The sequence below is a fragment of the Buteo buteo genome, chromosome 20 (genome assembly GCF_964188355.1).
Source record: "Buteo buteo chromosome 20, bButBut1.hap1.1, whole genome shotgun sequence".
Taxonomy (NCBI): Eukaryota; Metazoa; Chordata; class Aves; order Accipitriformes; family Accipitridae; genus Buteo; species Buteo buteo.
Genome location: NC_134190.1, coordinates 12,122,581 through 12,148,669, shown reverse-complemented (window position 1 = coordinate 12,148,669; position 26,089 = coordinate 12,122,581). Strand labels below are relative to the sequence as shown.

At 48.4% G+C, this 26,089-nt stretch overlaps 1 long non-coding RNA gene across 7 annotated transcripts; it reads right to left on the bottom strand.

Annotated features, from left to right (window-relative positions):
* Positions 1–402: 402 nt before the first annotated feature.
* LOC142042273 (uncharacterized) lies at positions 403–24,638 on the bottom strand. 7 transcript variants are annotated; one of them, XR_012653679.1, is made up of 8 exons: positions 22,833–24,638; positions 20,653–22,513; positions 18,275–18,504; positions 16,091–18,040; positions 4,458–4,602; positions 4,193–4,384; positions 1,891–2,171; positions 403–1,216 (listed from the first exon to the last, which is right to left on the bottom strand). It is a non-coding gene; the product is annotated as an uncharacterized LOC142042273 (long non-coding RNA). The 7 variants fall into 7 exon arrangements; XR_012653684.1 differs by having other exon boundaries at positions 16,091–18,504; positions 22,833–22,947; positions 23,276–24,638; XR_012653683.1 differs by having other exon boundaries at positions 16,091–18,504; positions 22,833–22,947; positions 23,331–24,638.
* Between the last annotated feature and the right edge of the window lie 1,451 nt (positions 24,639–26,089).

Here is a 26,089-nt window from a genome sequence, read left to right as displayed (position 1 = left end):
ACTCCATGCAATCTAAAACAAAAAACAATACTGAAATGTATACAGGAAAACAACCTTAAAATTGATAAACCCCAAAACAATGTCAGGGGTCTGCAAAGAGTTGACTGCCTCTGCTTTTCTCCTTGACAAAGAAAACATTTCAGACACAGAGCTGAGATACAGCAAAGGGCCAAATGAAAATGCCTTTTTTTTTTTTTTTTTGTAAAAACACCTGTTATGCTAAGGATGCAAGAAAAGTTCTTCAGTTTCTTTTCTCTCTGAGCAATTGCTAGAGCTGCTGCAGAGATATTTTGCAATTGTGAATACAAAAGGAGGTGGTTTATCAGGCAGTCAAGCTGTGGTTCCCATGATGAAAGAGTGCGAGGACTCTGGCACTGGCATGCACATACCAGCTACTCCCTCATGTGATCCTCTGTGCTGCAGCTCACCCATTCTCTCTTTTTTTCCATATCAGGACTTCGTCCTAAAGTTTCTGAATGCCTTGCCTGTGGCTTCAGATCCTCTCCCATCACAATGAAGGGACTGCATCAGGGAAAGACAGCCTAGCTAAAGGCTCATGTCCTAGTTCCTAGGAGAAAGTCAGGGAGGGGAGAGATTTAAGGGATTTAAGGGATTTTTAAGTGTTCCCTGTAATTTTGCAGTTATTAATCATGTTCCAGCTCTCTAAGTGCCTCCAGCTCCTTCATAACTCAGTATGTACCTGCAGAACTCCAAGGGTTTCTATGGAGCTGCATAAGATGAAAAGAAAAAATACTGAATGCTTCCCAAAGTACTTCAAAATTAATTGGGTAGATTATGCTGTTGAGGTTTGTTGAGCTTTTCCAATAATCCTGACAATTTACATGGACCCAAACAGGGCAGAGCTGGCTTTCAGTGTCAGCAGGGTTGGAGCACGTTGCATTTCCTCAAAGATAAGAGAGAGAATCATTTCACACTTTGCCTGGATTTGCAGTAATACTGGAGGTATGTGAATCATGATGATAAATGTTGCAATGCACAGCAGACTCCTAATTCAAAGTCTTCTCTTTATGAAGATTTCCTATCTCTAAGAGAGTATGATGTAGCTCTTGGGTAGATCCCAGATGGTGGAAACCCACTTCAGCACAAACCCCAGCAAGACCTTTGTGGCTGAGACGAGTCCTCTTTTCCTGGGCAGACGGCACAAACACAGCTCAAACATGCTCATCCTCCCTGGGTTGGACCTGGTGAGTGAGACCTGGAAGAAGGAGGACACGAGTACTACACTTTTTGTGCTGCAGCCACAGAAAAGGACAATCTGTTGCATGGCTGACTCCTATTCACTCGGCCGTTAATGGTGCATCCATTGGGCTTTCAGCTCTGCAGATTTTCAGTTTGATCCCTGGTAAGGCAAGATAGCATTCAGCACACTTACAGCCTCACCGTTTGGGGGGAACCAGGCACAACCCTGCACCTTCAAAATCTAGATCTGCATCCATATTTTGTAGCTCTTGCCCCGCCCTGCTTTTCATTAATAGTTTTGGAAAATACCATTACAAGAAGAGGGGAAAATCAGAAGTTTCCTATTCTGCATGACGAAGGTCCCACTTGGGAAATCACCTACCTCGCTGTCCCTGCAAACAATATGCCAAGCATAAACATTTCACCCAGCTGAAAGCAAAAACAGATCCCTCTGCTAAACCTGCAGTTCCAGAGAAACATAAAAAGGCTTAAATGACATAGAGAGGCCAACAATGAACTTCAGCAGCATGACTAGGCACACTGCTGGGGAGCAGAGGGGAGCAGAGGTGGAAATGATTTAGCAAGAGTCCGTGGTGGGAATTCGAGTGACTCACAGGAGCAGCAGCTCTCGTGATTTCCAACCATCGAAAAATGCCCTTGGTCCCCGCGCCACAGTGTGGGTGTACGTACCGGAGGCATCTCAGGTTCCAAGTGGCAGGGGCGACCGTGGGACACCTGGGCACCCGTGGGACTTCTCCCTGCCCCTTCGATTCCCAGGCACAGCGGCAGGACCTGCACAGGCTCTGAAGGGCTGCCTGCGTCCCTGCTGCTTCAGGCGGGTCAGCACGGCCGGGGGGAGGCAGGTGCCCCCGCGCGGGGCGGCTCAGGGGTACGCTCTTGTAGGGGTACGCTGGCAAGGGGATCAGGGCCTGCGTGTTGCTGTGAAGACAACTTTGATCTTCTTCCATCTTCTGTAAGAAGTAAGGTGGTGGGAAGGACAGAGAGGGAAGAGGAGATCACAGAGCGTGTAAGCACCCAGAGGTATTGCCCACCACCTGGGAATCCCCCAAACATGGGAGAGGGCTTCCTTTGCCAGAAAGCTCAGCCAGCTGTTTTCCCAAAGGGCTCTTTGGGGCTACAAGTATCTATGCATAACAAGGAGCATCTTTTAGCCTGCTCTGCTTTTTATTAAGGACCTAGTCAGCACTTTCTTAATTCATTTAATGACATCTTTCTTTCATTTCCCAAACCCAGTCACGCACTGAAATCAGACTGACCTCAGTAAACACCAAAAAAAAGAGAGTATCACTCTTTTCATGGAAAAGCTTGGCATTATTTCCCAGTAACAACTGCAGAATCCTTATGGAAGAAGCCAATTAAGCAATAAAGCACAATAAAGTACAGCCTATTATGCTAACATAATAATTCACACCTACAGTATTGCTACTAGAATCACACCTGCAGTGTTACATAAAGCCAAAAGCCAGGAACTATTAAAACAAGCTAGCCATTTTATTATTACAATATAATTTGTGCCTGGGGATATACTGCAGAATTTATAAAATATTGATATGTATTTTTATTTGAGTGTGAACAAAAATCTGAATTTTAAAAGGGAAATGATCGAGTGGTTTAAGAGTAAAATCAGACGGAGCGAGATTCATTTAAAACTATACAAGGCAAAATGCTGACAAGTAGCCAGCGGGGTGGGGGTCTGCAGCAGAAGAAGAAAGGAGTGGATGAGGTGACACCATGGCATCTCGCATCTGCTCTGTGGCCTGCTCTCATGGGGCAGGTACTCAGCTGACCTTAGCTGGCAGACCTCATTGAAGCCAACAGAGCTATTATGTACGTAGAGCTAGCTGCTGGGCTAGAAGTAATTTGATGGAAAAAAATTAAGTGCTTAGTCAGGGTATCTATCATGCATTCCCTTTAAAACATCTCCCAGTGATAACTATCATAATTATACTTCCTTGCTCAGATCGGTTACAGAGGAATTAGGCTGCCCTCGTCCATTCTTGCTCTGTGGAGAGTTTCAGCTGAGTTGAAGGCATGGGACATGCCACTGCTCAGCTGTGTCAGCAGCAGGTCGCCCCATCCTAAAGCACTCCCAAACAAGGAAGAACTAAAACCGACAGATCCAGAGACAGTAAAGACTCCCTCTCTTATGACAGTCCCCAGATCTGCTGTTTTCGTATGCTTATGGCATGAATGGGGCTGGACATTCCCATTTCAGTTGGTTGCGAACAGAACCAGTTGCAGGATATAAACGGGGGAGTTGAGTGGTGCTCTGGTACTTGGGATATACATTTTCCTTTCAAAATTTTGGCAAGCCAGAGAGCAGATGTAGCCTGCTCCTGCTCTAACACCTGGTGGGTACTGGAGGGCATGGGGGAGCTGCATGCCAGCGTTCATTGTTAGTGCACCTGTAACACAGTGCCTGAAGCCATCCCTGGTATTACAGGCAAAATAAAGGCATTGCCCGTTCCCATGCAATGTCTAAGAAACTGTACTCGTTACTGTTGGCTCCTTTGGCAGGCTGGGACCCTGACTAACAAGCCCCACAGCTTCTGTGTCTCCTCATCGACCTGGTGGCCCGAGGCCGGCCACCTCAGCTCAGCTATCGCATCCTCCTCGTGCCTGACCTCCCCTGTGTCCTCTTACCTGTCTATCTAAAGAGCTGCCCCAGAAATAACCTTCCCCTCCCGCTGCTCTGACCTTGTCCCCGGGTGTCCCTGGGAGGCGACGGGCACACGAGATCTGCTGTGCAAAGGCTGCAGCCACCTTTGCTGGTAACACTTTAACTCTGAGCAGCCAGGCGGGCAGGCGAGAGGTCAGGACAGTCCCTACATCACCTCTGCTGACTGCGTCCATTCCTCCAGAGCGGCTCACCAAGGTCCCTCGTACAGCCAGCGTCCCATCACTGTTGTAAACCCCGCTAACCTCCATCCCACCCTTGTCCTAGCCTGCATCCCGCATCCCCCCTAAGTACCTTCGGGCCAAGGGCCAGCGATGGGGCTGGCCCGCCAGCAGGCACGGAGGACTGCAGGGGCACTCGGCTTCAAGCCATGTCCCTGCACCCTGGGGGGCTCCTCTGAGATCTCCAGGTCGTGCCAGTCTCCAGGAGTCCATATGCTAAAAGGTCTGGGGGCCCACCCTCTCCGCGAGGAGCTGAACACAGAACCTGGTGGAAACACCATAAATTACAGCCCGCAGAGTTGCTCAGGATTACCGCTAATTAGTTAAACAAAGCTTACCCGCTGTGATTTCTCTGGAGACTCAGTGGTCCCAGCCTCCACCACTTCAGCAAAGGTGCTGAGAAGTTATCAGCAGCACTTGGCTCAAAACTGGGCTGTCTTGCAACATTTTTCTGAAGTACTCTTTGCTTTGGCCTGTGGATTTCTGTGTGCAAAACAAAAAACAAACCAAAACACAACACAACAAACAAGAAGATAATTTCTAGGAACAAACTAATGGCTTTAGGGATCAAGTTGGGGGAAGGGGGTGAGAAAAAAAGCAGTGGGAGCTGAGGGACTTAAGAAATGCCTGGAGCATGCCCAGAGCTTGTGCTAAAATGAAACAGGGTGAAAATGGGTCAGATCTTTTTTTTTTTTAAATTTGTATTCTACCTGTTTAAGGGACTCCTTTAAAAGTTGTAACAGCCAAAACTGTGCTTCACAGCTCTGAACACTGAAGGGAAGTAAAAGTAATCTCATCTTTCTCTGCTTTTTTTGTGAAACGACATCCCTTTGCAAAGGCACAGTGCTGTGCTCTATTCAGTTGTAAAGCTGTACTGTTAAACTACCACACATACATACAATTAATTCTAAAACCTAGAAATATAGGGGAAGGGCGGGGGGGCACTCTATTTTTTTTAAAGAAGCCATTTCTAAAGATGTGGCAAGGGGAAAAAAAAAAAAGGCAGAAAGACACATTTTATATTAGGACCAGATGTAGAAAGGGGGAAAAAATTAGGTTTGTGCCAACCAGCATCGAGAGGAATATTTTATGTTTCAGCTTCGGAGTTGAATCTGCAGCACGCCACGCCACATGCTGATATCCATCAGTCTGATGACTACGGCGTATTAGCAGCATAACGCTTCTGCCAGCAGAGAGAAGGGAGTTGGTAAACTAAAAGCAACCTCTTCTCTCCATCTATTACAGTATAACCTTTTGGACAGTTAGTGAAAACCGGTTCAAACTCTGCTGTCGTCCAAACTTCAGACCCGTTGAAAAGCTTGCCTTGGCCCCAGGCCAAAGTCCAGTGTTTCATTACCAGTCTCATGTCTTTCTGTCCCTCGCCTTCCATTATCCACTTATTTTCTTAACTTTTTAGAAAAAAAAATAATAAAGCATCCTTATAGTACAACAACTATCTTAACAAATTCTGGTACACGTCGTGGACCTCGTTAATTGATTCCACATCCAAAACACAAGACTTTGGGCTATTTTTGTTGTTCAAAGCTGTACATTGGCCAACATCCTCTGCATATAATTAACCCCCTATTTCCATGGAATCTCTGCATTAACTTATTACAGACTTGGCTGGTAATGAACTCCCAGAAGTCCACATACAAACACTGGCCATTGGCTTCGCTGCCCACGTGGATTAAACAAAAATTAATCTCATCTATTTGGTTATTCATTTGGTGTCTTTAAATTGGAGGCGTTTTTCTGCTTCGTTTGATGCACACAAAGAAAGAGGGATCTGGCTACTGAACTTTATCCAGAAACATCCATGTGTGGAGCAGATTAATGGGAACTTTTCATACCCATAATAGCTTTACAGCAGCGAAGTAGAACACGCAGTTCTCCCTGGGTGACTATAATGCTCTGGGAGACAGGGAAAACAAATGTGGCAAGAAGATACTAATGTTTTGCTCATCAAGCACTGTGTAGTTTAGACATCATTAAAATGACATGTTTAGAACCGAACCTGGGAGGAAACTCGGCTACCAGGGGTAGTTTTTTTAATGCTTTTTTTTTTTTTTTTTTTTAGTGGAGCACTGAAGCTTTTGGACACTGAATAAAAAGAAGGATGTGACAGATAGAGATGTCCCAAAGCAGCTGCTGGTATCAAGTGACCATATGCAAAATGGTAAACGGGAACTGACAGGCAGGCTAGTAAGGAAAAGCAGTAGCAGCAGGGCTTATCGATTCCCCCTCTACCTGCTTCCTGCTGGAAATGGGGATTTCTAAATAAAGAGAGGAGAACAGCAATTTTTATACCACTTATAACTTAACTGGTAGTGAGAACCTGACTGGAATCCAAGAGAGCAAGGTCCTTCTCTGGGCTTTGCACTGACCACGGATCAGCCACCTTACTGCTGCGTGCCTCAGTTTCCCCATGGGTTAAGCCAGGGTAAGAATAACAGCATCCCCTGGAAAATGCTCTGAGAGCTACTAGGGGAGAAGACTGTAAGTGGATAACTCTAAATGAACTCGCTTCTCCCCTGCCTCCTCCCCACCTCATCAAACTCCTCAAAAAGAGGGTGGCTCTTGGGTTTGGGGGTAACAGTTTTCAACAGCACCCTTCTTCATACCATATGGGCATCGCTCTGGTCCATCAGGCCCACACGGAGGTGTCCTGAAGAGGTGTCACGGGGCCTCATGGTCTCTTCTCCCTGCCACGGACACAGAAGCTACTTCTTGGCATGAATTGACTTCGTCAGGTTAAAAACATCAAGGTCAATCCAGCTGCGCTAAGGAGATTCCTCAGCTAGGCCCTTCCAAATTCATGGTCTAACTTCAGCGGACAGTACTAGTCCAATTTCTCGCATGAGGTCCCAGCGTAGCAGATCTGCTCTTCCCGTGAACACCCCTCCCTGCCTCTCATGTGATTTTGGTCCCATTTAGAAAAAACTCATTACTTGGAAAGGTATTTATGCAAATTTTCCACTGGGGTTGGGGGCCCACGTGCTGTGAAAGCCCACAGTCCTGCCTAAGTCACCCTCTTGTACAGTACTCCTGTTGTTGTAGGACCTTCTGGAAGAGGAGCAGACCTGGCCACACGCTTCAGGGCCCTTGGGATTTCCCCCGGCCCCGACAAGTGCTCCTTTTCCTGCAAGCCAGGGACGGAGCTCCTCAGAGATCGGGACCTTGAATCCACCCAGGGGGTGGCCTGAGCAGCCTGGAGGACCGTCGGCAGTGCAGCCCGTCCCTCACACGTCCCTGGCTGCCAGCCAGGATCAGCGCGGGACAAAACCTCTGCCTTCTGCTGCAACGCCGCCATTTCCAGCCTGAGCTTTTCACGCTCACATGGTACTCACTCAGGTGATTAAAGGTTGGGGCAGCAATTCCCTGCCTACCGGCACCCAAGCCAGCTGGATTAAACCTCACTGGCGTCTGCCTACGTGCGTCAAAGCTTTGGGCGGCCTTGCGGACATCGCCTTTGACAAGCACGGGCAGATGGGCTCAGAGGAAGGCGAGCGTGGTGGCCCAGCTCCTTCTTGGAGGCATTTCTCCCCTCCTGCCCCCCACCTGTCTGGCCACCATCTCCCCCATGGAGCAGCACTGGGGCAGCAGACGGCTCTTCCCCCCCCATCCCCAGCAGCTGCTGTCTCCCTGCCACCTCAATGTCCCACTGGCGCGGGGAGTTACATCAGTGGGAAAGCAGCTGGGGTTCACCGGTGTATGGCAAGAAGCAAAAATGGTCAACGTGCCACCTCTGCAAATGGCAGGCCACCACAACACAGGGAGAACGCATGGGTGAAGCCCCTTAGGGAAGAGGGGGCTACCTGCCCCGCACCCCCAGCCTTGCTGGAGGGGAGCGGCAGGAGCCCTGTACCCCTATAATACCTATTACTTCAGATGTATCTGAACAGAAACTGTTAAAAACTGCTGAAGGGCCCAGGAAAAAGGAGTTTAGAGAGAGTGCTCACAGCTGTGGCCTTAAGTGCTCTTCATCTGAAAACCACCAGCCAAGCCCTGGCTCACACTGCCGTCAGTCTCATACCAGGGTGGTATGTCTGGGGTGCCACCATCACTCGTCTCCTGCAGATTGAAAGATGAGCAACAGGACCATGATCGGGCATCCCATGCCTTCTGCGAGGTTTTCGGGCTGGGCAGAGAACGGGCAGGCTTTGTTCGTCCCATGGAGGCCTCTGTCCGCTTCTGATGACCTGCCACAACCCACTGGCCAGCATCTCCTGCCAAACAAGCAGAAGAGCAGAAAGCAAAGGGTGTCCAGAAAATGGAAATCAGGCTTGAGGGCGCAACACAAAAGCCAGTGGGGAAGTGGCTGAGACCCACCCACTTCTTCAAAGCAGCTTTGCAAGTTCCTTTGCCACCAATATTTAACCAGTTGACCAGTTCATCTAGCTGGCAAGCATCTCCACTCCAGTCCTCCATGCAGTTGCTGCAGGGACATCAGCGCTGCTCAGGTGCACCCCGGCCATCTGGAAATGCACTGGGTCAGGTAGGGAGGCCATGCAAATGGGCAGCAAGGCACAGGGATGGACTAACTGTTCTCCAACAGAGCTGCCCCGCTCGCCTTTTTCCAGATGCAGGGCATCTCTGGCCAGGTAACAGAAAGCGGAGCACAGCTACGACCAGCCTAGGGCACAGCAAGAAGAGGAAGCAAAGCAGAAGTGGCAATTATGTTTACTGCATCTAAGCCAACATTTGAAGGACACTGCTGTCGTTGACTGTAAATAGTGCAAGATGGTTTCTGCAGGCAAACAAATCAGTTGGACGTGTCCAGGCCCGTGTTCATTACCAGCTTGGAGATGAAGTTGGTGGGATTCTTATGGTGCTGAATTACTTGGCTCATTACAAGCACACATTCTCATGTATGAGTTTTTGCACCCAAGTGCAAAAAACGGTGTGTAAGAATTGTGACTTCAAGAGCAGGATTGCGTCTAATCTAGCAGTCTTACCTTCTTTCACAGTTCCCATGAAAACAATGGTGCAATTGCCCTTTAATCAATATTTACTAATGCTTCTAAAATACTGGGAAGAATTTCGCTAATCATCCATTTCCTTACGCTTCGCAAAGGAGCTGAAATAAACCCTTAAAGAACTACAAGATGTGCAACAACTAGCAGAGGTCTGTAGGCAGCACCAGTTAAATAATCGGCCAGCAGATTACGGCACAAAAACCTTTTCAAAGGGAACTCGATAGCAGACCATTGCCAAGGATGCGATGAATGAAAATTGCCAAGTTGTCTCTGAGGAAGAATTTCACTGCCACTGAAGTCAATGAGACCCTAGGGGAGAGATTTAAGGAATTCACTTCTCATTCAGCCTGAAGTCTTCTCAAAGCAGCTTGGATATCCACACCGATATCCGAAGCCTCCAGATCAAGCACCCAGAATTCAGACCACCCACAGCTCTCACACACATGTTCAGGCCCCCCCAGCAGAGTCAAGGGGACCCCAGTGGATCCTGAGTTTCCCATTTCTCTGCTTCTCATATTTCCTGACCTCGTGGAAACTACCCTCAGCACAGGAGGGAGCTGTAGGCTGGAAAGGAAGACGAGAGGAGAAAGCAACTGCTCTTCAGCTCACCCGACCACCCTATGAGCCCATGCAGCTTTACAAGGAAGAAGATGAACCTTGGGGAACCTGTGGCACAGGTGATTGCCTGGTGACAGTGGTGACAATCTGCCACAGAGGGGTCAGAGGTCCCCCACATGGATGAATCTTGCCCCTGGCAGGTCCCCCAGAAGAGAAATCACACTTTGGAGGGAGGTCGAGCTGCGGGTTGCTCCATGGTGGGGTGCAGTACATCTTCCTTGCCTCCATCTTCCTGGCAATCCAGTAAAGAGTGAGCCAATGGAAACACTGACTGGAAACCCTGGAATTTCAAATGCTTCCCTGCAGTTTAAAACTTGATGGCAACCATCACACTCCAAATCAGGCATCCCATGACCCTCATCCATTTTTATCTTTACTCTCCCTACGGTGCTCTGGATGAAAGATACCAATCCATCTGTAATCACACACAAAATAATGCTACAAAAAGTCATGGTAAGCTTCTAGGACCCAGTAATTCCTATAAATCACATTCACTGTTTAAATTCAGGGAAGAAAAAAAGAAAACTGAAAGAAAATCTACAGTAAAAGCAGATGATGCTGTATCAGGCAAGACTAGAACTTCCCGATTTATCAGAGCAGTGTCAGCTGGGGTTTTAAAACCCAACCTCTACATGTCAAAAATATAAAATTTACAGCACAGCCAGGTTTCCAAAGGCTTATCCACGCAGTTGCAAGCCTTATGTAGACATGAGGAAGTTCCATCAGCTCAAAAAATAACATGATTTTAAAGTGAGTTATTCAGGCCAGCTCTGTGAATGTGTATTTCATTTTCAGTTGATTTTGGTTTAGCTTAAAATTGACTTCAAGATCGATTATTCTGGTTTCAAACAAAGCTGTCCACCCAGGGCTTTGTAACAATTTTAAACTTTGCTTTCAGTCATGGAAAGCAACTTTCCCACAGAGCCTAGGACAGGACAAGTTTTAATTCACACCTTTGTTTATTTGAGAATTCCTGTTTGGAGCTATTCTTATTTTAGAATAAAAACACTCATGCAGGGCCTCAAGTAACAAGAGAGTTTGAGCCCATGTAATTATTCCCAAACATTTTGTGTGTACGCCAGCTTTGTATCACAACACCCGCTCTATATGCCAGTTCTGCTGTAATGACATAACTCGCTGTAATAGATTATTTGGGGATTAAAAACAAAACAAACAGGTATTATAAGGAAAAACTATTGCCACATGAGGGCATGCTTCATCTCTTTCAGAAGCTTGCCTTTTCGTCTCAGATATTTAAGGCAAGTTACATTTTAAGACCCAGTTTTAGCAAAAGGAAAACTCAGGTTTTAATTATGATTTGCTAGGTTTCTTACATACCAGTTAAGTGCAAAATTGTCACAAACTTTGAAAAGAAATACTCTCTGCTCCCATCCGTGGATGTACTATTTCCCTGTGCTGACAGCAGCATACGCTTTGGTCTTAGGGCAGAGGAGATGAGCTATCTGGAATCTCAATGCATAATACTCAGGGTTTGTACCATTTGGTAAGAGCCCAGAAATGAATTAGGTCTGCAGATGGTACTGATGGGCAGCAAGAGGTTAATCTCTCCACCCAGAGAGCTGCACCAGAGCGGGAAGGATCCTCAAGGCCACAAACTTTCTCTGGTCCTCAAAGGAGGATTTTGGACCCATGGTAGAGTGATTAACTAGGAAACAACCGCATCCAAGCCTTTGAGTCACTAATTTTTCTTCTAGTGAGTCAGAGTATCTGCACATCCTTGCTGCCTGAAACTTCAGTACTTAAACACGCAATATCACACTTGAGTATCACCTCTGTATCATGGAAATTATTCTCCAAAACATTAGGTTTCACCCAGCTCTAGCCAACATCCACAGATGCTCAACATGCTACAGGACCTGGCCTCGGGGTGATTTGTTAAAATCAAACAGGAGGGTGTTTTCCCAAGCTCCAGAGGAGCAGGGTGACATGCCATGTTTCAGATGCCTGCCGCTCGCCTGACCTGGGCTCAGCAGACCCTGCCAGAGGAGCACCAGCTCCCGGAGCCTTCATCCTTGGCTGATCCAGGGAACCAGGAGGCTGCAGGGGCTCTAGCCCTGACAGCACCAGGCTGCCCAATTTTGGCAGTCTGGGCTTGTGCTGACTAAGACCTTTGCGCTGACGATAAGAGCCAGCTCACGGGTGAATCTTTCTTCAGCTTCTCCCTTTATCCCAGAGATGTAAATCCACTACGTGCGTCTTTCACCACCGCACCCATGCTCCAAGATGATTTCATCTTGCCATGGAAAAGACAGACAAAACACAAATGCTCTGATGCTTGTGGAAACAGGTGCAGTAAAAGCCATAGGCAGAGGGGTAAAAAAGTTGAGAGACAGGCTTTTAATCCAATAACCTGAACAATACTGAATTCCCACGTATTTTTGTTGTTGTAAACGTGTTTCAATTATAAAATTAAAAGATGCCAGGCTTTATGTTCTCACTGTAAAATATCATAGGAAAATGCACTGTGGTATTGGATGGAAGCATCACCAGTAATCTGTGCTAACAGTGACTAAAATTTTGCTCTTTCTTCTGTGATTTTACCAAGAGTAGTTTTGAATCTATGCCTCAGCACGTAAGTAACTGGATATTCATAAGCATCCACAGGGCCAGATACTTGTGCCCCTGGACAAGCAGACCTGAAGAAACAAGAACCCCGAATACCCACTTGCGGTTTAAGGAGGGATCAAGTTCCTCCCTAACTCCCTTGCCAGGCCATAAACTACTTTTTTTGTGCACGTCCCGGCTTCCCCGCCAGCTTTTTGCACCGCAGCCTGAACCCATCCATCCCCTTCAGGCCACCATGGCCCCGCGGAGCCCTGCAGCTCCCGGCAGGGCAGCAGCTGCCCGCTCGCTCCTGCCTGCTGCCCCTTCTCCGAGGGCTTTGCCCACCCACCCTGCCACTGGGACCGGGAAGGGCCGCAGTGCAGTTTGCTGACGGGGCAGAAACGGCAGCTGGATCCCTCTGCGCCCGCCAGAAATAAAAGCAAGGGCAGGGAGACGACCAGGCGGTCATCTGCTGAGCGCTGGGGGAGAGAAGTCCCTGCTCGCCTGCCTGGCCCCCAGCACACGCAGCGGCAACGTTATCTGCACCTCTGAGCGTCCCAGGCTCGCCCGGCGCCGGGAGATAAAGGAATCATATTGTATCTTTAAAGAGGGACGGGGGTGCGGGAGAGGCGGCCCGTGGCCCCATCTTGGACCTGGCAGGAGAAGGTCAGCGAGCGCGCGGGAGCAAGCGGCCGCAGGACGATGGGACAGCCGAGTCGCACACGGCGAAGACCAGCCTGGCACGGCCGGGGCGGCGGGACGGCCCTCCCACGGCTCCTCGGCCAAATGACGGACTACGTGCAGGGACGAGCTCCAGCGCCTGAGGAACAACCTTCCCGCCGAGCAGACAGAGAGGGAGGTGCAGGGAGCGGGGTGAGAGAGACTGACTGTCAGCCCGAAGAGCGCTCGGGGAGGGGAGTTCAATAAGACAGGGCTGGGCAAAGTAAAATAAGAAAGAACAAGGTAAAAATAGAGAGAGCGAAGTAAAGATAAATACGTGAAAAATAAATGGAATAGGATGGAGTAAAATAAAATAAACACATTTTAAATGTAAAACAACATGTGCTGGGGAGGGGGAAGGAGAACCAGCCACTTTCTCACTGGCTCTCCTGCCTCAGCAGCACGGTCCCGTCCCCGGTCACGGAGGGACGAGGGTGGGTCTCACGGGGCTTTATCCCTGGAGGAAGACCACCCAACAGACAGCGGGGGAGCTGGCCACCACCCGCGGCGCCCGAGGAGGCTGCCCATCTCGCCCTGACTCGCAGACGGCCATTTCGCAGGTGGCTCTGGCTGGGAGTCAACAGGAACCTGGTGTCCCAGTCAAAGGCTGGGGCGGCTCACAGGCCACGGCAGACTTCCCGGCAGAGCCGGTGCCGCGGGCGCTCCCAGGAAAACGCAGGAACGGATTTTTGTGGCGGGGGAGGGAAAAGAGCTTCCTTGTTCAGTTCATGCCCTCCCGGATTAGGCAGGAGGAGGACACTTGACATCTCCTGCCCGGCCAGGTGGCCTGTGCAGGTCTCTGCAGGAGACTGCTACCCAGCATGAAACCTCCAGGGAACACAACGGGGTGCAGGAGACGTCCTCTTTCCTGGGGCCGCGATGTCTGAGGCATCAGTTGTCTCACCAGCTTCCCCGAAAGGCCCCGGTAGGGCACGCGCAGCAGGGGCAGGCTGCAAAATCTACAAGCCCTTGATTTCATCGGGGCTTAGGTGGCATTTCTGACCAGCCACCGCTTCAGCGGGTGGCACTCTAGCTTGTGGGCCAGCACGTGCGCTTGGAGACCTCTCTGCCAAAACTTGCTGTTATTTCACATCACTGCAAGTGTTGCCTGTCTGGGAGGATTCCCTGATGGCTGGGAGGAAAGGAAACAACAAGCTCCCAAAAGCTTAAAAGGCAAAACCTCAGCAGCAGTCAGGTACTGAGGTTCCTTTGGCACCACTGAAAATCCCATCCTAAGTCCTCAGGCCCAGCACAGGCAGGTTATACAAGCTCACCTGCCTGTACACAGGCACCACTGTCACTGGGGCTTTTGCCCCATTTGCAACAATAAGTCTATTTATAAATCATCAGCCTCCTGTTCCAGCTCCACCACCAGTGCTTGGAGCACTGAGGAGCGAGTGCTCGCTAAGCGAGCCCCTGGGGCTGCGAGGCTGCCCCTCACCGCTCACCCCCGCTCCTGCCGGGAGCCAGCCCGACAAAAAGCCTGCCCATCCCAAAGAGGCTCCTTCTGCTGCTCCACCGACCGTCCGCAGCCTCGGTGGCATCAGCCACTCTCATGAAGCCGCCGGGCGTCGCGTGGCCGCAGCCGAGGTGCGAGCACGCGTTTTGCTTGCCCGATGGCTGGTAACCTGCGGCAGAGAGGCGGTGAACAGCTGGGTTGAGAAAGCCACTGGTGCTTGCCAAGTGTACGTGGTCGTCATAAAAAAAAAATGCTAGGCTTTCCATGGAGTAAGAGCTAAGCACGAGCTCCCACTTCAGCCCAGAGACAACCATGCCTGCCTCTCTCTCTGTGGAGGAGAATTCCTCTTTGACCAGAGAAGAAAACAGGGAACAGGCATAAGGAAAACAGCACATGGCAGCAATCATGGGAGAGTGGCAAACAGCCATCCTAATTGGTGGTCACAAAGCTGTCCAGCAGCTGCAGAGAGAGAGGAGCGGGGGGAAATGAGCCAGAGGGAGATGGAGCGGAGGAGGAGGGGAGGAAGCTTTAAAGACGAGCAGATTGAGGGCAGCCTCTCAAACAAGTCAAAACTCACTGAGACATGGCCACGACTCCCTGTTTAGCAGGAGGCATCCGTGAATGAATAAAAAGGAATAAAACCTGGACAACTAGGAAGTCGAAGTCAATCGGATTCATACATATTTAACAGGGACATTCATCTGAATAGAGGCCTGGCTGTAGTGCGCTGGAAACAAGTCACACTGCCTGGGAGGCTCACACAGAAAGCCTCACTCCTGGCCAGCACGGGACAGTGAGGCAGGGGATTGCTCGCTGTGCTTGGGGAAAAAGCGGCCCTGATGTGAACGGAGAAGATGAAGGAGCGGGTGTGATGCCAGGGAAAGGGCATCGCCCACGTGGGTGAGATGCCGGGAAAAGGGCATGCTCTCTGGACCCCGACCCAGGGAGGGCAGGAGAGACCGCGCTCCATTTCGCAGCTGAAACTCCACTCCTGGCACACGCTGCAGGGGACAAGCAGGGCTGCTGCCTGTGGAGCTGGAGCAGCCAGGCTGCAGCCCAGCAGACAGCGTGGTTGCCCAGGCTAGGATAGCCCCAGGAAAAAGCTTTAGCTCTCATTTTCTGGTCCAGAGCTCCTTCTCTCAGTGCAGCAGCATGGCTTCACAAGAAGCCCCAGAAACCTGAAGGAACATGTGCCAGGATCGTGACTGACGTCAGGAGGATGAGGGATGGAGAGATCACATCTCCTTTAGTCTCTACAGTGGCCTGGATCCAGGTATGGACCTGGGCTGTAAACCTATTGCCACACATTGCCGTGGGCCCTTTCAGACCTGGTTTAGTGGGATTCAAGTCTAAAAGAACCGTGCCCCATCAAACCACATTGCTTCTGCTCCACCTCTGCCTGGGCGCTGGCTGAACCGAAGCCCTTGTGCAGGGCTCTGCAATGGCATGTCCTGTATCAGAGTTGCTCCACAGGCAGCCCTCAGCAACCCTTGGCATTTGATGTGAACCCCATTAGTACAGAAATGGGAAACCCACTTGGGTACTACTGGCATGGGAAGCAACATCATGGGATTCCCCCTGCCTATTGTCCTACATTGGCACGCCTATGAAACACAAAAACAATTCCTACCAAGACAAGTTTCCTCTCTGTCCGGCACAGCCTGTCGTAGGAGTTCTGCAACCCAGGCTATGTCCTCACTGACACCTGCTCAACCTCAGACTCCTCCAGGGGTTTGCACAAGCACAACTGGCTGAACTTTCCAATGAGGCAGAGGAACACAGGCACTCTCATCCCACAGGAATTGCTACGTCTCTGTTGACACGGAGGCTGCTAGATGGTGTTTCCAGAGCAGATTTCCCTCTCTCCTAGATGTGGAGGCTCTCCCTTGGGGCAGAAGCAATGGCTTCGGTCCACTCTGTCACCTGTGGCAAGCATCAGCCAGACAAGGAGAGACTTTTATCTGGCAGATGGGAAGCAGGCCGTAGCTGAAAAAAAAAAGGGGAGCACACCTACAGCACGTGACAGTAGTACGTGATATGTTCCAGAGATACGTGAAAATGACGGTTATGAAAGAATCAGGAGGGGAAAGGAAAGGAAAAAAAAAAGTCTTTTGGCCCGTGTCCAGGGGGAAAGGTTCATTTCTGTCATCAGACTTACTGGTTCAACCTAGGGAGAAATGCAAACAGCATCAGGTCCTCCCTCCGCAGAGGGAGAAAGCAGGGTCAAAGGCAGCACTACCTCTCCTCTCCCTGTGCGTGCCACCTGCCTCAGCCTGACCTGAGGCAGGAGGTTGTCCTGAACTGCCATTGTGGCCGGGTTTAAGGAGAACAGCAGTAGTCTGGTGATGGCTGCATCATGTGGGGAATCAGAAGTACTTTTGCCTCAGGCACCACGGTAAGCTCAGTAGGAACCAGTTTTCATGCATCAGATATATTACATGGATGCCACACATCCCATTTGGCAACTCCCTCATGTATTGAAAGCTTCTGGACAAAGGGACTCCAAACTCTCTGGATCTGGCACAGCACTCGCCGGGCTTGCATTTAGACTTACATTCTTGGCCGGCAGCCCTGAGTGCTGGGAAGGAAGCATCCTTATCCCCCCCTCTCCTCCCTCCTTCCCCCTCCTGCCCCCAGACAGAAGGCGTATTGGATCGCTCCTCTCCGCGGGTGAGGGAGTGCTCTTCTTCTGGAATCACATCCTCTGCATGAGGAGCTCTGCTGGTCCTGCTTTTCTCCATCCACCAGGAAAAAATCTCTGCTGGAATGCTGTTCTGCTGGAATCAAAACACATCACAAAATCCAGCTGATTTCACCAGGATTTCCCTTAAGAAGAAAATCAGGAAAACAAAGAGTTCCAGTGGTGTTGGAACATTTTTCAGCATGTTTGAAATGCAACATAGCAGCTTTTTTTTATTATTATTTCAAAACTACTTTCATTTTAATTTTGTGTCTGTTTCTATTGCATTAGGTAAGCCACAAAACTCAAAATCAAAACTTCCAATTGATCCAAAACAAAACAAAAACAAAAGTTCGGAGTGAAAAAACAGAAGGTTTTAAAATTTGCCAAATCAAATTCTGAAAAGTAAAAATCCTCTCCAAAACCGAACCTAAATCTGAATTTTCACCCTTTGTACAAATGTTAAACATTATGTGAATATAATTCTCAACCTGTGAAATCTCCTGGTGTAGATAAGCCTTTAGTACTAGGTACGATGCGAAAAGTGCTGTATTGTGTAAAAAGCTGTTATAAAAGAGTTATAACTCCAGTAAGGGGTTCTACCAGTACAGCATCTAAAATTTTTAAAGTGTATATATTTTATCACCAATAAAATTATACAGCCATGGGACAAGCTATCTGTACATCAGGATTTACAGATTTAGGAATTATATAATCCTAAATGATACTTCCCAGCATCAATCCTCTAGACCATGTGACTTTTCAAAACAGGGAAACAACTTCAGCATCTTATTAACTCTCTCCTCATGTGCATGCATGCAGCTCCATTGGTCTTACAGGTGTAAATTAGGGCACGATTTGGTCCATGACATCCACAGCTGGAAAGAACAACTGCAAATCCTAGAAGGAGAGGGGAAAAAAGAGACAAAAGAAACCTAAAACAATTAGTGAGATTAGAGACAAAAGAAAAATAATAATGTTGACAAAAGCAATGCTGTATGTTAACTTGACCCTAAATAAAACCTTAGATACCAGCTAGTAGGTACTCTGTCGAAATCACTGAACTGAACACTAAAATAAAGCCACTTTGGAGGGGGCAGCAGCTTTAAACCTACAGAAAGCAGCTTTACATACCAACCGCAGGCAGCAAGTAAAGAACACTGTGTTTAAGCAGAAATTGCAGGAAGTGTGGGGGTGGCAATAGCCATTTGCCACGCTAGACTTTAGTGGAGGACACTGCAACCATTCCTGTGGCTGGTCCTGGGAAATCTCCGTGCCGTGGCAAGATACACCACCAAGGCGCACCCTGCTTTCCAAGGGCTTGGCAGCTGGGCTTAGGATGAGCCTCCTGGAACCGCCAGGGACTGAAACAGAATTAGAAGAGCCAGAAATGAAAGGTGAGATCTTGGACCAAATACAATAGATCTTGGATGCTGTACAAAAGTTACAGAGATCAGATGTCACCCAGTGATTAGGGGAAGATGGGATAACATCAAAGAGAAGGTAGGCCAGCTATGTTAAGAGGAAGAAGACTCCTTCGATTATAGCCCAGACCTGTGACTCAGAAGACCTAGTTTATACCTTTGGCAAAGCTGAAAACTTCCTGTGACACCTTAAGCAAACCAGTTTGCTCCTCGATACAACAGGATAATAATTTATACACTCCAGAGCTTTAAATTAACTGAAGTTCATAGAGTGCTTGGAGCTCCCTAGGTGATAAGTGCTCTTACCTTAAAATACAGCAACGAAACCCTGCCATCCATCCACTAGGCACCGTGGGAACGCTCCCAGTAGGGTACCACACACAGCCAGCTCCCACTGATATAAAACATGCTTTAGTGCTTGCTACTTGGTGCCATTGACAATAAGGTGCCAGCACACTGCTTCCTCCTTTGCTTCCTATCCGTTATAACTAGCTATATCCCACCACATTCTTCATGAATGGAAACTATTCATATCGTTATACTAGGTATAGCCAAGTAAGCAGGAAAAAACAGAAGATTTGCTAGCAGATGCTAGGGGAAGGGAGGAGGTGATAGCAATCAGCAGCTTTGGCAGCTATGTAAATGGTACCAGGCATGGCAATTTCATTAAACACCTCCCTGTCAAGAAAGCCAGAAACATTGGGATTCATATTTAGAGAAGGCTTTCCAACATGCTGTTGGCTCTTATCTTGACCCAGCATTGCATATGCTATTCGTCACAGGCCATGACAGAAATTGTAACAGCATCAGCAGCAACTAGAGTAGCAGAATTTTCTGCATGGAAGAAAAGGGAAAAAAAAAATATCTAAAAAAACACCAGTGTTTACAATGAATAATGTCAGTTGTTCTTCAGTTTCCACCTTCCAGTTGGAGTTATTTGGCTGTGACCTGATGAAAGCACTTTCAGAATATCAGCTGGAAGAAGGACAGCATCCAGATGTATTTGACAGGAGTAAAAACCTGTGTAAGCCCTACGTTTCTTGTGTAAAAGTCACCACCCCAAAATAGCTTGTGATCTAGTTATTTTTATTTAGAGAAGAGCCTGTGCCTTGAGTTTGGATCCAAGTCTAAATTCCACTAGAGTTTCAGGCTGTTGTTAAGGTAGGATGCTCCATTCTGGCCCAGTTCAGAAACAGGATGACCAGTAAGTTAGGAATCTTGTTTAGAGCCAGACTCAGACATTAGGGTGGCCCATTTTAACACGTTTGTGTCATGTTATGACAATAAACAGTAAATCAGCAGCTTTACAGGAAAGGGCAGGATTTTTCTTGATGAAGGGAGAATTTTAAAACTGTGTGCTCATTTCCATGTTTCAGAAAGGCTGCAGGTTATTTCTGGGATGCTGGGAAGACTCCTGAGTCCTCAGAGGGGACCATTCAATAATGGAAAGCACATTTCGCTACCTGAAAATCATAGTAGTGGGTACTATCAGCTCTCTGTGTTGAAGCACTACCAACACACAGACATGTTTACCACTAGGCCACACACAGTGTTACAGCTTGCTCCATTTTGCCTGTGCATGCATCAAGGATTCTTCAACAATTCCGTATTTTTGGATCTGGAAACCCTGTAGGAACTCCAGGATATCTTAAAAACCACCTGCACATTTTCTTCCCACTTCCTGCCATTTCTGAATGATCCCTTGAGCACAGGAGCTTTCTTCTTTGCCCCAACTGGATATTCTTAAAGATTTTTTTATAACTTGCTGGTTCAGCTTTAACCACAGTGGTACTAACATAGTAATTAATACCAATTTCTTGTAAATGCTCTGTTAGTAAATTTGGATAATAATGACCTCTTAGTTACCTGGGTTTCTACCACACTGTGTACCCATCCTAGAGCTCTTGCTTACACAGGAGGCCAATACAGCTCCAAATACTCCATTTTAGTTGCTCATGTAACAAACAAGTACTTCACACGTACTTTACACACGTGCTTGGCACAAAATATCCAAGCACATATTCACACAAAACAGGAGTAACATAGTCTATTCCAGTAGATGTATCCAGTCCCACACACGTGCCTTACCTATTTTCAGACCTGTAGGAGGCAATGCAGGAACTGTCTGGCGCTGTGGACATGTTCTGTGAGAAAGGCTACAGCCTTCTTCTCTCCTCTCCATCCTTTTTAAAACTCAGGGTAAGGTTGTACTAGTAAACAGCTCTCTCTTAAAGGTAAAGCAATGTCAACTGGGTTAACACTACCTTCGTCAGCACTTAAAACTATCTGAGAGGCTTCACCTGACAGATTAAGAAGACCTTGGACCACCTTTTCTAATAGCAGAGCAAGGAGTACAGGCGGCATCAGCAGAGGATTCGTAGCAAGCATCTGGAATGGCTGTAAGATCTCCAGCCAGCTCAGCTGTTTGAAAATAAATGTCTGTCCGCAGCCTTATGGAACTGAGCTGGTACATCTTCAGACATCCCTTGCATAAATGTCTTGTACACTCAAAGAGATTTATGATAAACACTTGCTCTTTCCTTAACCTCCAAAACCTTTTCCACCTGCTGAATAACACAAGATTCTTTCCCCTCACCCAGCGTGTTCAACATCTATATAAAGCCTCTAGAGAAGATTCGGTGGCACCATGGACTGACTTGTCAGCAGTACACATATAACACCCATCTCTACATCATCTTCACCTCCCATGCAAATAACACCATTACCCAGCTCTTCAAGGGCTTGGCTGAGATCAGCAAATGAATGAAGAACAGTTGGCTGAAGCTGAATCGTCGCAAGAGCCTGGGCTGATGATGGTATAGGAAAGTATTTTACATTTCCATAATGTCAACCATTCCCCATCACCGGCATTAAGACTAATTGAAGATTTAATGTTCATCTGAACTCATTCATCCTGGAAACCCCAATAACAGTTGCTGCAAAAGCCTCAATCCTTCAGCACTATTTCTGATCAGATTACTTGCTAGATTGAACTTGGCCCTTATGCTTAATTTCTACAACCTAGCAAATTTAGAAATGATACCCCATACAAGAATGCTTCAGTCCATTTATTCAGCAGTACAAGACCACCAAACAAGCTTGAGCTTTGTTCTTTGCTCTGCTGACCACTCAATCCCAGATTAAATTCAAGGCTTTGCCCTTATGTTCAAAGCCTTCATGACCTTAGCAAAAATTGGTTTAAGGACATCCACACGTCTAGTATTATACTGAAACCTGACAGTTACATTGCTCTGTAACAAAATACATACCCAATTTGAAGGGTGTGTGCACCAGGGACAGAGATTGCCTACTGCCTAGGAACTCCTGATCATCTGCGGGAGACAACCATAAATCTCAAAAGTGTGGAACAAAAGAGAAACTCCAGTTTTTCAACCCAGCTTTCCTGTCTCTATTCTAACCATATCAAAACCACCAGTACAAACAAGTAGTCCATGACTGACAGACAGGATGAAGTTTGAATTCCAAGGGTACACTTCAGTGGAGGTTCTCTGGTGCCTGATAAAAAGTGAGCTGAAGTGGCAGCACCTTGATGCTTCTAGCACAAACAGGCTCTCTTGTGTACCCATCTGCCTCTCTCTTTCAACCTTATAGGAACTTCACTTTCAGATCTATATTCTTTTGCCAAATTAACTGACCAACAGGCTCACGCTTTGGGGGAGGTGGGGAGGTAGGGCACATGGAATCACATACACAGACAGACATACACACAGAGCACAAATTCAGAGGCATTGTTTTACTAGGAAACAGTTACTGGCAAAAGTACCCTATGTAAAAAATAGGAGAGCAAAAGAGAGAAGAATGTCAAAGATGCCTTGTGTTCATTTTCATGAGCTCATAAAGTAATTGGAGGCAGATACATAAAGGTATCCAGAAACATCTGAGGAGTCATTGCTTTCCAAGACACCAGTGACCGTCAGGGACTCAGAACCTGGAGAGAATCACAAAAACATTTTCAAATGACAAAGGAGTCACTAATGACAATCAGATCTGAAATAAATTTATTTCCTCCTAAAACAAACACAAACACAAAAGCTGCTTTTCAATTATACAAGATGCAAAACAAGTCAAAAAGTCTAGGAGATACCACTGAACTACACCTGAATCTATGTCCATAATTCACTGCTACACAAGGAGGGGCCCTTGTTTTAAGGTTGCATTTCCACATTACTTTTGAATATCCTGACCAGTGCTCAGTTGCAATATATCTATGTTTAAATTGCTTGCCAAGGAAAGTAGAACAGAGGTACCTCAACAGGGGAACCAACCAGCTGTGTATCTAGACAATATTCAGAATAAATGCTCTGATGATACAGAATCCTCATGATGCATCCAGCATTGCATGAACCCCCCAGCTGGTTTTGCCTGGAAGGAAAAAATGTGTGTATGAGCAGGGATACTGTTCAGAGACACTAAAACAGGTTTATAATAGTCCATCCTATTTGCTTCAGCACCAAAATAAGACCTGAAGGATACACGTCAGGTATTTATTGCTGACAACAACTGGCAATAACTTTGTGCATTTCAAATGCCAGTCGGACAACTTTTCAAAGGGCTAAAAGGTGCGCGAAGGTTGAAAAGCTTGGAAGTCTTGCCAAGGATGATAAAACTTTGCTGAATTTGTTAAACTTATGTTCACATGAAATTTTCACCACAACTGTTCAACTTGACATCTGCCTAAATTTGTACAGACCTTTGGGCTAATCTGACAAGAAGTAAGTGACCAAGCAAACCATCAGAAGAGAAACCTGGAATCACTGAAGAGGCCCACTTGAAGCCTACGCCACGGTGGGGTTGTATCTCTTCAGGCTCTTCTAGTGGTTGATTCTAGCAGCAACATTTGGGTTGGCACACCGTGCCAGTGAGTCAGCATTTTTAGGTTACAACTGAGAAAACAAGCAAAAAAAACAAGCAAAAGCAAATCTATGCTGGTTTAATTATTTGGTAAGGCAGCTAGCATCATCATAAAAGTGCCTAAATTTTAGTGCAAACCAACCTTGTCCCCATTCTCTCCCAAAACTCTCTCTTCTTTTCTTAAACTGACAATTCAGAAAACAGCCAGGGTGCTGCTGCTTTCTGCCTAGTATCCTCTGCCCTGCTTGCACATGTGCTTATCCAGTAACAGGCATCAATAGTGAAATGGGATTACGTTCCACTGGTTTAGAGCATGAGCACAGCCCTGGGTGGGGCTGCTGGAGGATCAACTCTTAATAAGGTGTCCAATTTATAATCTAGCAGGGCGAGGAGCAACTGGCTTTCAGAATGAATAGCTCTTCTGTGTTACCATCTCCTGAGGCTCGTTGCCTGGCCAGCCCGCCTCATCCTTTTCTCTCTCTCTCACACAGATGTTACTCTTTTCACTAACTTTTTTGCCGTTTCCCAGACTGGAAATATAAAGAGGAAGGAAGACAAGAAGTATCCACCCGTATGTGGTCGGACACCGCAAACTGCGGCAAAATGAACAATCTGCTAGCTTAATAGGAAATAACCCCCTGGCATTTACTTATTCCAAGAAGGTTTCATTTCAACCTAGGACCCTGCTCCCAGGGATGGCCTTCGCGCCGAGAGGTGCCTTTGTAAGGGATGTTCCGCGCACCGAACCCGATCGGTGGGGCGCCAGGCGCTACGCACGGCCTGCCGCCGACGGGGCGCGGGGGAATGGCCGAACGCCGTGGAGGACAGGAGATAAGCCAAGGGACGCCATTCCCAGACTGACGCTCTCTCTGGCTTCGTCTTAAACCTCTTTCTCCTCTTAAATGACGTCTGGTGGCTCTGCCGAGGAGCTCGAAGTCAATAAACCGATCCCGGTGAACAGCCAGGTCGGTTCCCTCGGACGTTATTTGCGCCACACGCGCGTCCCCGAGATACCACAACCGCCTCGTCCCCGAAATACCACAACCGCCTCATCCGCCGCGTCGACGTTTCCCCCCCCCCCCCCGTGCGGAACACTACGGCCACAAGCATCGTCCTCACGGGTAGCCGGGTCGCACCGCCGAGGCCGGCCGGCCCGCAGGCCAAGACCACCAAAACCGGGAGGGGGGGGGGGGGCTGCAGCAGCCGAGGGGGGGGCAGCGGGCCGTGCCAGCGGGGCGGGGCGGGGCGGGCGGCCCCGCCCCCTCCCGGCGCAGCGCACGGCGCAGCACCCCCTGGCGGCGCGCAGGAAAATGGCGGCGGCGGTGAGGGAGAGGGGGGGGGGGGGGGGGGGTCCGCCCGCCTCGGCCGCGGTCCGGCCTTGCAGAGCCTGGGCCGGATCCTGCCTGACGGGAACACCTGCGGCGGCAGCAGCGGGCCAGAACGGGCCTTGAAACGGAAGCGAGTTACGTCCGTCACGGCCCTAAGCAGCGGTTTAAAGAAGCGTCGTGGCGTACCGGGCGGGTCGGAGGCGATCAGAGCCGCCGATGGAGGAGCAGCCGTCCTTCGCCGCAGAAAGACCCGCGGGAAGACCGGGCGTAGCGGTTCCGCAAGGACTGGCAGCGCAGTCGAGCATCTCTCTCTCTTCTTCAGTCTCCGAAGCGGTTCTCTGGCCAAAGATTCACCCGGCCCCAGGAGACTTGTCGCAGAGCCTCCCGAACCTCCAGCAGAATCATTTAATAGATTTCCTTCCCGTGGTAATCATCTAATCCGACCTCTCGCAAAGCATAAACCTGTAGCGCGCTGCATTCTGGAATGACTGCTCCTCAGGGCCTATAGTCCTCCCTTCTTTCTGTCTCTGTGCTGGCACTGCATTCTGTAGAACGACTCTTTCCTGTCTGCAGCACTTAAAACAAAAAACCCTTAAATACAACTCTACCTGAAAACTTTCCATCATTCTGTGCTTCCCCCCCTTGCCAAAGCAAAGTGAAAGGTGATACAACCAGCCACTTGATCAATCTTTGTCAGGGTCAGGGGCATCTGGCTCCTGTAGGATTTTTTTATAGTAGAGTCTGTTTCTAGGACCATTGGCTCTTGTGCAGCAGGATGCTGTTTTCAGGATCTGATTTAAGCTGAACTCCGAAAGACCACAGAGAAAGAAGAAGCAGGGAGCGTGCACTCGACTTCCTGGAAAAGACACCCAAGCTGTTCTTATGGCCTCCTGCAACCGCAGTCCGTCCTGCCCAGGCTCCACGGCTCCTCCCGGCAATTGCCAGCACTGTGGGCTCAGAGGGCACGGGAAGCGGCCCGCAGCTGGCCCGGGGAGCCTGCCTGGTTTGAGCAGTGAAATGCACAGTGTTTTCAATTAATAGCCTGCTCAGCAGCCACATCGTGGTCTGTGAGAAATGCTAAGTGTCATTAGCAGTCTCTTGGTTCAAAATGTTTGGGAGGGCCACTGTTCTGTCCCCATCCTCACGGGGTCTTTGCATCTGGGAGGAATGCCTGGGATGGAGAACACAAAAGGACAAGCTAGACCAGAGTACCCGTTATGCCATTGAAAAAAATGAAAATAAGATGTCAACAACTTCTATGGGCCTAATTGTTTCTTCTCAAGCAGATTGTTAGCTTATGTGAATCAGGGTAGCTCTACCGAGTA